The sequence below is a fragment of the Etheostoma spectabile genome, chromosome 4 (assembly GCF_008692095.1).
Source record: "Etheostoma spectabile isolate EspeVRDwgs_2016 chromosome 4, UIUC_Espe_1.0, whole genome shotgun sequence".
Classification (NCBI taxonomy): domain Eukaryota; kingdom Metazoa; phylum Chordata; class Actinopteri; order Perciformes; family Percidae; genus Etheostoma; species Etheostoma spectabile.
The window spans coordinates 2557773-2572857 of record NC_045736.1 but is presented as its reverse complement, the minus strand read 5'-3'; positions in this window follow the sequence as shown (position 1 = coordinate 2572857).

Sequence of the window (15085 nt, the reverse complement as noted above, 5' to 3'; positions counted from 1 at the left end):
GTGTCATAACCAAGCAACTGGCTATCGCATAGTCGACAAATCACCGTATTGTCAGGAGAAGCTCGCAGACAGTTTGGACTCACAGTACATTAGCTGTTTAGGTTTAAGTACTAATGTTAACTATCATTTTAGTCAGCAATAATTAGCCTGTGCCTATGAACATATACCTACTCTCTCCGTCACTGCTGATGGGATGATTGAGATTTCTCTTGCACAGCTACCAGAAGTCGTACAACTATCAGACAGGTTGCCTACGTCCCATATACGTCTTCAAGCTCAGTTGGAGGCTGCTCAGTAATGCTAGCCATCACCGAAAAGAACTTATAATATCCTTCACTGGTCTCTGTGCAGAGCAATGGGATCTGTTGGTCCATTTTCTTCACTGTCTATGATATTGACGTTATGATCACAGAGACCAAGGCAACCATTTTGTACTTGCCCTGATGTCAGCCTTAATGGCTGGTACTGTACATGCTTAGACATGTTTTTATGACTTTATAGCCAAGAAGTATAAGGCTTTTCAAAGATTAGCCTCAAGAGTGCCATGGATACTTCTACCTTATGCTCATTTACAGCGCTCAAGAACAGTGCTAATGCGCAGCCCAAATAGGCTCGTACCTGCCAAAACCTGGCATTGCTGTAGGGATTTACAAGAGTACATTTTTCAGCTGACTAGTAACTAAGTGCATTCACTTATCTTCTGGATTGGGTGGGTCCATCACCCAATTTGTGAGTCATACGTTCTTAGTGACTTCTACCTATTTTAGACTTGTCATTTACTATTAAACTAAAGGATGCCCTAACTAGTAAATACTTTAGTAATGTGTGAATCAATTTCCAGGAAACCAAGTGGCAACCTTTGGGTTGAGCCAATGCCATTTGTTTTGCGGATTTCTCTGAAGTTAAATTCAAAGCAAGAATTTATGAAAAATGTAAATAGAGTTTATGAAGAGGCCACTTTATATCATGCATTAAAAGTATTAGAAACCGAGAGAAAAAAAGAAATGCTTCTACAATAAGTCTTAACGTATTTCATCAGACAGTGATGAAAGTTATTGTTTCTTTACAGCGTTTCCCTACTTTTCCAAATCCCTTCTTGTCGAAAGGCTGCCCTTCTAAGCTTTGCATGAACTTCATATTAGGCCTGCTGTGAATTCAAATCCACCTAGGTTTCTTTAGCCAGCATTTGAAGGATTACCTCATCCACTCCAAGAGACAGAAGCACTTGGCTGCCCAGGTCTCCAGAGGGAAACTGTAGAGTGGCCACTTGTGTAGTTGCTCCATTCCCCCCCCCCACCACACACACACACACACACCACACACACACACACACACAACACACACAACACACACACACACACACACACACCACACACACACACACCCACACCCATGCTCAGGGCCACAAATTAAAATGAAAGTCTTGATTAATTGCGAACCTCAGGGGGCACTTGTTAGATTAATTTTTGTGTATTCAGCTCGTCCTTTGTGAAGAAAATGAACAAATGTTGAAATGGAGAATATATCACAACGCTCCAATGAAAATACAAATATGGGCGTGTGTGATCACCACAAAGTCCGAGCAGTGCTTCCACTCCACTTTCTTCACAATGTCACATCTATTCCATTGCCCAGTGAAGCTGGTCATGGAGCCTAATACTAAAACATCCAGTACTTTGTCAAACTGTAATACCTTTCTGGCCTAATGCATCCCAAACTTTTACTGATTTATTTTCCCCAATGTATCGAATCAGAATCAGAATACTTTATTGACCCCGAGGAAAGTGTGTGTTACAGTTGCAAAAATATGAATAAGAATATAAGGGTGTGGATATTTACATAGTCAAAGGATATTATGATACAGTATTCACATAATTAACATAATTAAGGTGTTGAAATGGTGAAAAGTAATAATAATAAAATAATATATAATTATAATAATAATAGTAGCAGTTGAGTATTGCACACATTACAAGCCAGCGTTATTGCACCTGATAGAGGAACAATAGTTTTGATTTTTCATTGTCTTTCTTTAGCACCCGTTAAAAATACAACAACTGTGATGCATTTAAGAGAAATAAATAAAAAAGGGCATGCTAAGGAAACCCAGAAACTCTCAGGGGGCTTGTCATGTTGGGTTCCCTTCAACTATTCAGCAACTCATAACATGAAGAGAAAAAAAGGTTATTACAAAAAGGACAAAGTAAGGAATAATCAAATAAGTCAACAGTGTGAAGAAAGAAGAAAAAAGTAATCAAAACAATAAGAATCGTGCTTGGCTAGTGATACAGTAACATTTATAAGTAAAGATCTGCTGCACATGTGTACTACTATTTAATTAGTATATGTGTCTATAAGTACATGTGGGGTTATGTAATACTTATGTAAGTCAAGCACAGGATATTGTATAGTTGTTGTAGTCTAATTAACTATTGTACGAACAATGTGCAATTATCTGTGAATAGAAAGCACGGTGAGCTCCAACCATGTGTGCTTGTATTATTAAAGTTAGAAAAAAGCCACAACACGTACATCTGATGGGTGATTGTAGCTTTAGCGTTAAATAAACTGTTTCATGGCACCCAGCAGTAACCAACAACACTGCTGCTAATAAATATACAAAAAAAGGTGCGATGGCTGCACTGCATGAGGTACCATTTAAATGAGATGCACTTGATAGTGTCAGTTCTTACTAAAGAGTGACACCTCGATAAGAAATGCAACACCCTGAGGACACCTGTGAGACAATAACTTGATTTTCAGTGCCATTCATTAATCGCTGACAGTTTGTCAACCTCATTATGTCAATTTGTGGTATGTTGGTGCAAACTGCATGGGTGCAACGTCCAGGTGCCGAGCCGCTTCTGGTCACCTTCGTTGTTGGCACTGTAATTAAGAAGCCCATTATTTCTGATTAGCACTCCTTTGCATAATTAATGAATAGGAGCTATGTCAGCATGGATTTTATAAAAAACCTTGCTCATCTTGTTGAGCAGGACATTCAAAAGTGAAACAATAAGTTGGACATTTGAATAAAAACACAAGTACTTGAAGTTAAATTTAAACATTTCTAGTTTACCAGCAAAACCAACAAACCTTATTCTTCTGGTGAAAATACTCTATCCTGTGATGATGTTTATTAGTCTGTTCTAATGAACCTTTTGTGCAAAAAGCAATTTGAAGAATTAATGCATTCAATTCACTTGGAACTCAGAAGCCGAAGCCGGGAATGATGTCACACCCGAGTTGAAAGCGTAAAACAGTCCACAGGTAGACGTTGGACAGGACTGTGTGTAAGATTGATTTAGTGAGACACAAATAAGACCAAAGTGCTTATAACTGTATGTAACTATAGCTTTCACAACTGTTGATGCACGGAGCAGCCATTTTGGATTTTTAGCTCGGGGTACTCTGTGGTTGTCCAGTTCCGAGTTCAGAAATCGAGGTCGGGACCGTGTTTCCAACTTTGACCCTGGAAATCCAACTTCCGGTTCAAATGTAACCTACAATAATGCACTGCAATTCCTAAGCATTGCTGAAAGCCTACGGTGACTGCTGCAGAATAAAAACACTGTGGGGGGGGGGGGGGGGCTCGGGGGGATGGGGGGGGTTCATAAAACCCGGCGCTTTCAAGCTGTAGAGCGGAGTAAGCTTCCTGGGGGAAACCAAGGAACCAAGGAAATGCGTGTTCAATGGAACCAAAATCTTTTTCCTAATTGAACTAGTCGTTTTGGTATCTGAATCTAACTGTCATCGCTGCATGACACCCATTTCTTGTCGCCTAAACTCAACTGTGATGTCCACCGAAAGACCCGTAGCTAGCGGTGCCCTGTAGATTACCTGGCTCAAAGTCCCCTTTTCATCTGGTAATCTCAACTGGCAACTGCCGCTGAGCCGGCGACATCTCAAGGACCTCTGTAGCCGCCATCCAGTGACCTAGTCTTGAGGAAACTCAACTCAACTAGTATGTGATGCTGATTCAGCGGCTGTGGCTCAGTGGTAGAGTGGTTGCCTACCAATCGGAAAGTTGGTGGTTCGATCCCCGCCCCTGCAGTCATTGTCGAAGTGTCCTTGGGCAAGACACTGAACCCTGAGTTGCCCGGTGCTGCGCATCGGAGTATGAATGTTTATCTGATGAGCAGGTGCACCTGTACGGCAGCCCCGGCCACAGTGTATGAATGTGTGTGAATGGTGAATGTTCCTGTAGATGTAAAAGCGCTTTGAGCAGTTGTTAAGACAGAAAAGCGCTATATAAATACAGCACATTTACATTTACATTTAAATCTCACGGAGCTCTGTAGCGCGTCACGTGACCGGCCAGTAGTTGCCTAATTTGGTAAGATACCATACTTATCCTGTGGTGGAAAAAGTTTTAGATCTTTACTGAAGTAAAAGTAGTAATACCACACTGTAAAAATAAGAGAGTTAAAGTTAAAGTGCATTGGAAATTTACTCAAGTAAAAGTAGGTAAGTATCATCAGACAATGTACTAAAATATTAATTGCAGAAAAATCCTCACATTTCAGAAACTGGAAATGATCTTAACAGTTTTGTCAAGTAACTTAATCGGCCCATCATTTTAGCTGCACCTGTAGGTATGTATTTTTGGGCGGTAAAATTAATAATAAAACTTTGATTTTAAAACTGCATGTGCTTGTGTGCAAAATCTTAATTTGTAAGTAACTAAGCTCTCAGAATGAGTGGAGTAAAATTACAATAATTTGCTCTGAAATGTAGCAGAGTAAAATAGAAAGTGGTATGAAAGTTAAAGACTCAAGTAAAGTACCTTGCATTTGTAATTAAGTACAGTACTTGAGTAATGTACTAGATACCTTACTCTCACTGTACAAATTGGTGTACAAAAATGTTTTGTAGACTATCGTGCATACCCATCGTGAGAATAAGTTGCTTTGACAGAATTGTGCTAGGGGCTTTTTGTCATTCTCCCATAGCAACACAATGATACAGGCATACATGAAAGAACCAATTTCAGTTCTCTTCATCAGCGTTTTTCTTGGCTCTGGTTTCCCTCCTCAGACCTTTCCTCTGCAGTCGGATCAAACTCCAGGAGTCCACACTTGACCTCAACTCTGTAACCCTGACTAAGCTCAGTGGCAGTTACTGTTTTACACCTGAAGAAAGCACCACACTTTTCCTTCAATCCGCGCTAAAACTAATTAAAGTTGGGGCAGGGAAGCGTCTGCCGAGAGTGTGAGGTGAGGAGATCAGGCTGAGTGAGGGATGTTGGGAGGGGAGAGATTAACCAGAGCACTGTCTCTCAGCCGCTAATCCTAATGTCACAGATATGCGGTAAGCTGGGGCCTTTGTCAGTTAAAGACTGCTTTCAGATATACCCGACTCTTTGTCTGCCGCTGTGCATCCTCCTCCCCTTATAACCCCGTGCTGTACCTACTCCTTGGATCAGGGATAAACATGGGAGCACCACTTTTCCAGGCGAGATGAAAGGCTGCTGGGGGTTAAAAGAAGAAGAGCATGCAGCCGAGATGGCTTTCCGTAACACCTGATGGATAAAAGAGCAGGGAGAAAGAAAAGCGGGGAGGCTCTATTTTTCCTTAGTGTTTACATGTCACATGTCACAAGGGGCTTCAACAGATTGTTTCACACTTATTAAAAAGTTCAACTTATCCGGGAGAAGTTTCAAAGGGGATTTACTTAGATTCAAAAGATGTGTAACTTGATAAAATGTACATTTTTATTGGAACTTGATATAAGTGTAGGACGTCAGGATGTTTAATGTGAGTGTACATCGGACCAAACCATTGCTGAACGTCCTCTACACACACCTTGTCTATGCAGTAACAGAGTCTGTGTTCGACAATTTTAGTACTTCAAACTAACAATCTTACATAAACACCTCACACAGGATTGGCCTGGTGTGGAGAGGTGCAAGTTGAGTTTTACCCTTGTCCAAGACCCAGTCACAACAAAGTGGCAGCAAATGGAGTCTTTCTACAGGTTTAGTGAGGTAATGATTAATGGCAGGGTGCTTATCAGTCCAAAGCTCAAGGACAGTTATTCTATTTTCTCCGTGCGGGTGTCATTTGCTTTTTTAGAGATTCATATCTCAACTATGCAGTTTGTTCAAATTTCTGCTAAAAGCACTTTGGTACCTCACCGGCTATATGGCTGTAACATTCAGTGCTGATTCTGACTTCCTTTCAGTTCAGTAGTACTGTACCATCAGTCTGTTGCTAATTCAAATCGGATTCAGCTCAGTACCTACATAACTAGCATGCACTGTTTATAAGGTTAATAATCCAGCTGCCATTTTGTCGCACCAGTAAGAACATTTTGATTAGAGTTTTCATAAGCTGCAGACATTAAAACATGAGAGTCTCAACATTTATGTCGCCTACAGGCTGCGGTTAAGTGAGCTGTCAAAAAAACCTGGCCACTCTTGTCTATTTGTTGTGGACTTGTGCTTTGAGGACAAAAAGGGATAAGAAAAAAATATTTACACATAATCTATTGCACATAGGAATCAAATTAAGAAAATTTGAAGAAGTACTTATTTTATTTTTTAAAAAAGGAGCTCCAAAGTCATAATACCATGTAATACAATACAATAAATAAGTAATGCATAATAATCATTCATAATTAGAAAATTAATTTAGGTTAACGGAAATTTCCAATGGATTCCTGTTCAGGATGCTCGACCTATGTCCATTGTACTGTATAGTTTTTGTGACTTTTAAAGGGAAAGTCAGTTTTATGACAGGTCAAAGATGATTGTTTGATGATATTTTAATTTGGAGCTCCCCTTTACCCTCTCCCCATCTGGCTGCTAGTTTTTACACAGTGACAATATATGCACTACTGAAACCCAGTGATTACGTTAATGTGCTGTCTTTTATTGCGCCTTTAATGAGAGAAGTGATATGTAGTAGTGGTGTCACATCTGCACAGCAAGTTTTCAGTCACTCTGAGGGAAGCAACAGTGCACTAATTCAGTAGGGACAAGGTGATTTAAACAGGGAGTTTACCACTCAGTGTTAAACATTTATTCAATACATCTACTTAACACCTCTTTTGTACATTGTTTCATTCAATGAAGGTATTGAAGAGCGGGAAAAAAAAGAGACTTTACATCAATTTCTGTCTCACAACTGTCGTTCAAACTACAGTATTCCTCTTTTGAGGAGTAGTTTATAATCTAACAGAAGAGGTTAATTAAAAAACACAGCTAATAAAATAGTAGCTTCCTCCATTTTGAACTATCTGGCTTTCTGTTCCTCAAAGGTAGGTGGTCTCAAGTGGTTTTTATTGGTCAATGACACAAATATACAGTCAGTTCACCAAATTGAAATTGAGGCAAAAAAAGAATGCCCCAGTGCCCCCATTGATTAATGAGGCAAAATGGTGCCATTGAAATTCTGGTTTGACCGGGCTTTCAGCTTCAAAAAAAATCTTCACACAGTTCTTTGTGTATGCAGCAAACGCAACATCAAAAATGCCTTCAAGAAAAACTGTTCGAAAACATAGGTGTTAGTGTCAGGTTGCGCAACAAACTGAGGAAATTGACCCCAAATGCATGAGTCACAAGCAAAGTGAAGTTCAAGTTGCCTATTTTAATCAGGTTCAAATACTCACAGGCAAAAAGTTGTCAAAATCACTGGCAGAACTCAGTCAGGGATGCAAAGGTCTAAACCGACACTGGGAAACACTCACTAGGAAACATGCTGGAATGCTGACACAAAAGACAAGACAATCTGACAAATGACAGAGGATTACGGTATGTACATATACACTGGGCGCGGGAGACATTAGACACAGGTGGAAAACATTGTGGCGGGGCTAGGAATCAAAGTGGCGGCTAGGCAGAAAAAAGACCGAAAGTAACCTTAACCCTGAAAGAGACAAAATATAACTGAAAAAGACGGGAAACAAAACATTTTATTAAGAGCAGGCGCTAGACATGCAGTTATTTCAATATGTACAACTACAGTTATCGCAATCACCTCTGCCAGGCTTTTTGCCTGAGTGTGGCCATTCGGAAACAGGTTGACAACACACGCCACAACCCAAGTCATTGAGACAGGGCTTAATGATACTTGGGGATTGGCATACAGCCTGCCCAAGACTGGCTTGGTTTCAGACCCTTAAATTGTTGATCTATCTCACATTTCTTCAGCAACTCGATGAGGCTACCCAGACCTGCAGACCAATGACAATACTTAGAAATACAAAACAAATCGATTGTTCTTTGGAGTTCGGGTTTGTAGTGATGGACTGTTCTGATGCACCAAAATACAAATATGAGGCCTATCAATGTCGCCATATTGTCCAGTTTCATAGTTTTAATGAGCTTGGCCTAATCACTAAACCATAAACATGATGTACTTCTCCAGTGACACAGACAAGTGATTTAACGTCAACAGCAATAGCTAATGTGAAGTGGATCAGTCCATGGGGCTTAGTGTGCTCGGGGTCAGTGGAAGTACAGGTGAGCAACACCAGCAGGTCCCCTATTCAGCAACTACAACATGGTCCTTTCATCCCAGGGGGTTTCTAAAGCAACCAGTTGTGCATTTGTGAAAAGTGCCAGTGTCTTTACTGTACATCTCATTTCCATAACGATGGTCCTTACATGATCCCCAAGATCCCCAAGACTTTATCCACTTCACTGACTAAAATGAAATATTCATGATAGCATAATCTGTGAATGGGATTGGGTTTTGATAGCCAGAATTAATATGCAAGGGTGTTAGGGTGCACGGTGAGTTTGATGAGGACAATTGTGCTGATGCATAACTGATGCATAATGCATACACAGCTAAGCAGTTACAGATGCATAGTTGAAATGTCTTGCTTGCAGATTATATGGTTTCTGGATGATTCAGTCTAAATATAAATAAACAACACACACATATATGCTTAAAAAATGATAATATTACAGTATATGTATGTATATACATTTATAGTGTCACGTGTCAACCAAGTCAGTTAACAAAAAATACTAGCTTTAACATATAATCTTTTTAAAACAAACCAAAAAATAAAACTGACTATTACTATTGGTAAACTATGGTGTCATTACTGAATAAAGATAGAAAGTTAATATTTCAGGGTTCAACAAATTAAAAAAGAAAAATCACATGGGATCTATGGCATGCTAATATGCTGGATTTTGACGTTTTGTCCTCTTGATGATACACCTTTGTTATGTTAAAAATAGCATTTAAACCTCTCAGGTGTGGGTGATTGTAGACTCTCCCATTTCTTTGAAAACAATGAATGTGCTTCATCATTTCATGTCAAGAAGCATGTATAATGTTTCTCAAAATCTTTTGGATCATTTGATTTTATACTGTGGTGTGGCCGCCCCCCTTTAATATCTTGGTGTATACTGTATGGGTATGTTCTGTGTGTTCCTGAAGTTAACTGTAGTTTTAGCACATGTATACGATATGTGGTGTGTATTCTCTCTAATGCCCAATACAAAGGTACCCTCATAAGGCCTATCACTCATGTACGAGTAAAGCCAACTCTCTGTTTTGCAAAACTTCAAAGAGTCTAACATTGCTTTTCACTTAAATCATTTAAAGATTGAGCTTATTTTATTACCAGTTGTATGAAAAAGCAAAAAAAAAAAAGCCACTACAGTTCTCCAGCACGTCTTAAAATATGCTATTTAGATCAGGGATTAAGAAAACGTGGACCTTGGTATTGCAAATCCGGTATTCTAAACAGAGCGGTGTCACATTGTATAAGTATAATAAAAAAAGATTAAATGAATGTTACAAAACCAACAGGAACAATGTACATTCAGTGCAATGTTCACTTACATAATCAGTCCACAAATCCCCACCGTTCTATTAATTAGTCAGACGGCAAACATGCAACAGTGCCCTCAAGAGAACCATTATGGTTGTTGAGTGCTTCTCTTCTTGCTGGAGAAAAGCAAAGGTTGGCTCTCTAAGTAGCTGTCAGTACTTTCTTGTCACACACAGGCATCGGCTTGAATGTTTTTCCAGGAATGACAGTCATAACGTACATGTGAAGACTAACCTTTCATGTTAGGGTCAAGTGACCGTTTTCAAGTTCAGATGTGATAAATAACATTTACAATTGTTTTATGGACAAGGCTTCCCTTATCATCCAGTAAGGTGACCAAAGGTGACTGGAGAAAAAAAAAAAAATAAGTCTCTCGAGTTTCATTTGCAAGATCTTAGGTTTCATTTGCGGATCTCGCAAAAAACAAAAATAATGTTAATAATATGACACATTTTATTTAAAGACGCCTTTCTTGGCACTAAGGACGCCACACAGGATTCATAAATTAAGACAGCAAAACAATACTATACAGCAAAACAAAACTATACAACAGCTAAACAATAATATACAACAGCTAACAAATACTCTACAACAGTAAAACAAAATACTACAGCAAAAAACAATACTATAAACAACAGCAAAACAAATACTATACAGCAAAACCAATACTATACAAACAGCAAAACAATACTATATAGCAAAACAAAACAAATTCAAATACTATGCTCTGCCCCCCATGGTGTGAGACGGGCGCAGGGGACAGAGGGTTTAGGAGGAAGAGGATCTGAGGGAGCGGAAGGAGTGGGACGCTGGAGGAGATCAGACAAATAGGGGGGGCAAGTTGTGGATGGCCTTGAATGCTAATAGGAGGACTAATAGGAGACTTTGAATTGATACGGAACTGGACCGGGAGCCAGTGGAGTTGTTGGAGGACAGGAGTGATCGAGTGGATGGAGGGGGTTCAAGTAATGATGCGGGCAGCTGAATTGGACCAATGAGCGTGGGAGGGATTGTCGAGCGAGAACCGAGAGGAGAGAGTTGCAAAATCGAGCAGGAAGAGGACGAGACGGAACAAGGATTGCAGCAGTCTGGGGGTAAGGGAGGGGCGGAGGCGATTGATGTTACGTAGTGGGAAGTAGGGGAGAACCGGGTGATGTTATTGATATGGGGTTGAAAGGATAATGTGCCGTCAAGATTGACACCCAGACTCTTAACCTTTGGGGAGGGTGAGACGGAGCAGTTGTCAAATGTGAGGAAAAACTGTCTGTTTGGAAAGAGTGGTTTTTGTGCCGATGAGAAGAACCTCGGTTTTTATTACTATTAATTTGAGGAAGGTTTTGGGTGAGCCAGGTTTTATGCAGAGATGCAATCTGTAAGGGAGGTGGGTGGAGAGTGGACGAGGGTTTGGTGGAGAGGTAGAGCTGGGTGTCATCGGCGTAACAGTGGAAGTGAATGTTCAATTTGCGGAAGATATTGCCGAGGGGAAGCAGGTAAATGATGAAGAGTAGGGGCCCCAGGACAGAGCCCTGGATTCACCTGAAGTGACGGAGAAGGGAAGGATTACAGGACTTGGTTGAATGAACTGGGTGTGGTCAGAGGGGTAAGATATTAACCAGTCTAACAAGTGGGGTGATGCCGATGAAAGATAGCCTATTGAGGAGGGTGGTTGTGACAGCTGTGTCAAATGCGTGCACTCAGGTCGGGAGGATGAGGATGGTGAGGATTCCAGATCAGCTGCCATGAGGAGTCGTTGGTGATTTTGATGAGGCTGTTTCAGTGCTATGGAGGGGCGGAAACCGACTGGAACTGTTCATAAGGTTATTTTGGGATAGGTGCGAATGGAGTTGAGAGGCAACGTTTTTCAAGGATTTGGAGAGGAGGGTAGAGGGATATAGGACGAAGTGTTGAAGTTGGATGGGTCGGCACCAGTTTTTTCAAAATAGGGGTGATGGCAGCAGTTTTGAAGGATATAGGGACAGTTCAGTGGGATGTAGCAGAGATGAGGGGGACCAAGGAGGGAAGGCAGGCTTTAACAAGTTGTGTGGGAAGGGAATCAAGTTGGATGTTCTTGATTTTTCTATGAAAAAGACATTACCGTTGCAGAAGGATGGTAGTATACAAATGGGGAGGGAGAAAGTCCGGGGTGGGTGACATGTAGGAAGAAACGGGACTTGGAGTTTCTTTGTTGGCAGGAATTTGTGTGTTGCAATGGAGTCCTTGTAACGTAGGATGGGTTGTTGTACATTTCTTTTTGAATAGTGAGACCAGTTTTATGGAGACGTTCAAGTGGCCGACCTTTGGCTTTCATGAGTCGAGATCGGGGGTGAACCAAGGGGGAGACGAGAAAGACAGATCTGTTTTTCAACGGTTGCAAGAGAATTGAGATATTATGGAGTCCAGTGTTGTAATGAGAAGACCCAGATCATCGGGAGTGGAGAGATTGTGATGTCAGGAAGGCAGAGGAGTGGATAGTTGAAGTGAGTGTGGCGGGTTGATATTCTTTATGTTCCAAAATGAAAGAAGACGTGGTATTTTTGAGATGGAGGGACTGAGTTTCACTGTAAAGGAGAGGAGAAAATGTCAGTTATTGGGGTGACACCAGAGCAGCAGATTAATCCAGAATATGTCCTTTGGAGGTGTGGGAAAAGTGTATGTTGCTGAATCAAAACTGTCTAACGCAGGAGGGGAAGTCTGGTGTAGGAGGTCAGGTTGATATGTGCAATGGGTATAGTGAAATTGGCCCGCATATATATGGATGTTTGATGAGAGAGAGGATAATGGTGTAGGAAAGCAGCAAAGTCATTTGAAAAAAAATCACTATTCGGTTCAGGGGGGCGGTATACAGCAGCAATGAAGTGGAGGGGGACATAGACAACTTTGCAGACCAGCAGATTTCAAAGAGCTCGAGACAGGCTCATGCACACCGGCGAGACCTCCTTTCTCACGCGGTAGATATCGCGCGAGCTCCACCCGCGCCAGAGCCAGGGTTGACAGATGTAAACAAAATCCACTAGGAGGTGATTTGTGTAGCTCAAAAGTTGTGGGCGAAAGTCTAGCAGATGGGAGAAGTCTGGATGAGTGTCCCTTGCCCTGTCAGTGAGCGGATGTGTGCAGAGCAAAGTTTATGTAGGTGATGGTGACAGCTGGTGGCGGTGTAGCAACCGCTAGGCGGGCTAACAGGCTGTGGCAAACAACCGGTTGGTAGAGCGTGGAGTCGACGAGAGACTGGACGATGGGAACTTTATTCCTGTGAGCTGTTGTATGGAATAACGGCGGTGACCCCGGTGGAGTATTTCCGCGGGCTGGAAGCGATGTCCGGGTGATGGTGGAGAGCCTCCGGCGCAGTCCGAGCAGTGATAGCGCAATCGGAGCAGGTCAATGACGAGCTCTGCAGCAACCCATCACTAGCAGGTCAACAGCACGCGAAAGAGCCAGGGTAGAAAACACGATGTCTGCCTACCGTCCAACATGGATCAAACCTTTGGGCAGCGTAACGCCAGGGAAACACACAATGAGGCCAGACTGGGGAACGAAACAGGTGAGCGATGGTGTGAAAACTCACACAGAGAGTAGTGGTAGTATTCCAATGAAGGCAGTACAAGATAGGCATAGCTGACATCAAAAGTGCAAAAAACAATTCAGAGTAAACTTATCAATAACAATGGAGGGTATTTAGACAAGCAGGAGATGTAATAGTTTGTGCTATCAACTAGCAAATAAAATATTTGCAATCTCCATAGTTTTTTCCCCTCCTGTTCCACTCGGGGCTCAAAGCCTTATGACATGGCGACTGTATTCTAGCAAAACATTGTAATGATAATTTTAGTAACATTGTAAATGTCTCGTAAAAAGCAACATTTGGTTTATGGGTCAACGTGACAGTAGAGAATATTGGGAGATTGCAGGCTGTTTTGTTGATGAAAAATTTGGCTCAAAGGTTCCAACCATACACAGACAACACAGTGGAGATCGACAAAATACACCCTGATGCTTACAATGGGCGTTGCACTAGCTGGAGTGTACAGATTCCTGGAAATGAGGACTACATGTATGGACGTGTTCACGATTTCACTCAGCACAGAATCTCGTTGCAGATTGCCAAAGGTGATTGTACATATTGCATAACATGAAAATGTACAGAGTTCGGAAATTACACGTGGATGGAGTCCTAGACGGCGGTGGGGGTGGGGCTCACCCGAAGACGGACGAAAAGAGTGGTCTGGCCGGAGGGCGGGGCACCCAGGTCCGTGGGTGACGATGACATGGAGGTGGAAGGGGAGGAGGTGTCTCGACAGCTTGGCCTGAAAGACAATGCCAGCACAAAGGAAGAACATTGGCTGTGAATGCATGGCAATTCTCGTAGGTTAGCTGAAAAGTTGAACTCCCAAACAGCTGATCAGTTTTTAAGGAAGAGAGAAAAGTTTTGCAAAGTCCTTCCTGAAAGAATTTACGCTAATGTTCATGTTGTCCACAATATCCCTAAGTAGGAGCAGTCCGAAGTGACATTGTAGCATGCATATTTCTCTGCATGGGGGCTCCGACACACCTAAGCTGTTGCCTCATCCAGGATCTACACCCCAGCAATGCCCAGCCCTATGTAGATCCAGGTGTGTGTTGTCGATCCCATCCAGCAAACACCCTTCCAAGTTGGTTGCGTTATCTCGGTGCGTGCCTTGGGAATAGGGGAAATAGATATATTATACTATATATATTAATATAAATTTAATATATTTTTTTTTTTTATATATATTATAAATGGAAATCCTGCCAATGTCAATAATTTTAGTTAAAAATCTTTTTACATCATGTCATGTCAGTGTAACCCTCCGTACAATGAGTCCAGACGTACAGTTTATTCACGACTTAATCTATAACCCATAAACATCAGATTATCTATGATTTATAATCATTAAGTTGAACCCCCCCCCACAAACACATGCCAATACCTTGGAGGTGGGTGTCTAAAATTAGTCCTTTTATAGAACGATAACTAATTACCCATGTCTTCAACATTGGAAATATGACTGAAATACAATTTTTTTTAGTTATTTAAAACAGAGATTGTAAGATAAAAGTACATCGTGGCCAAAAGAGACATCAAAACGAGTTTACATTTAAAGAAACATAATACATCATAATGTTTACCCATGAGGGAAAAGAATGTTGGTACTGGTCATTGTTTAATAAGGTATTTTGTGGCTGAGTAAATCACGGGTCACATTGACCCGAAACAAAACAAAACCGTGCAGCTTCATAACACATTACAAAGGTTAAGAGGGCATAAGCAGCA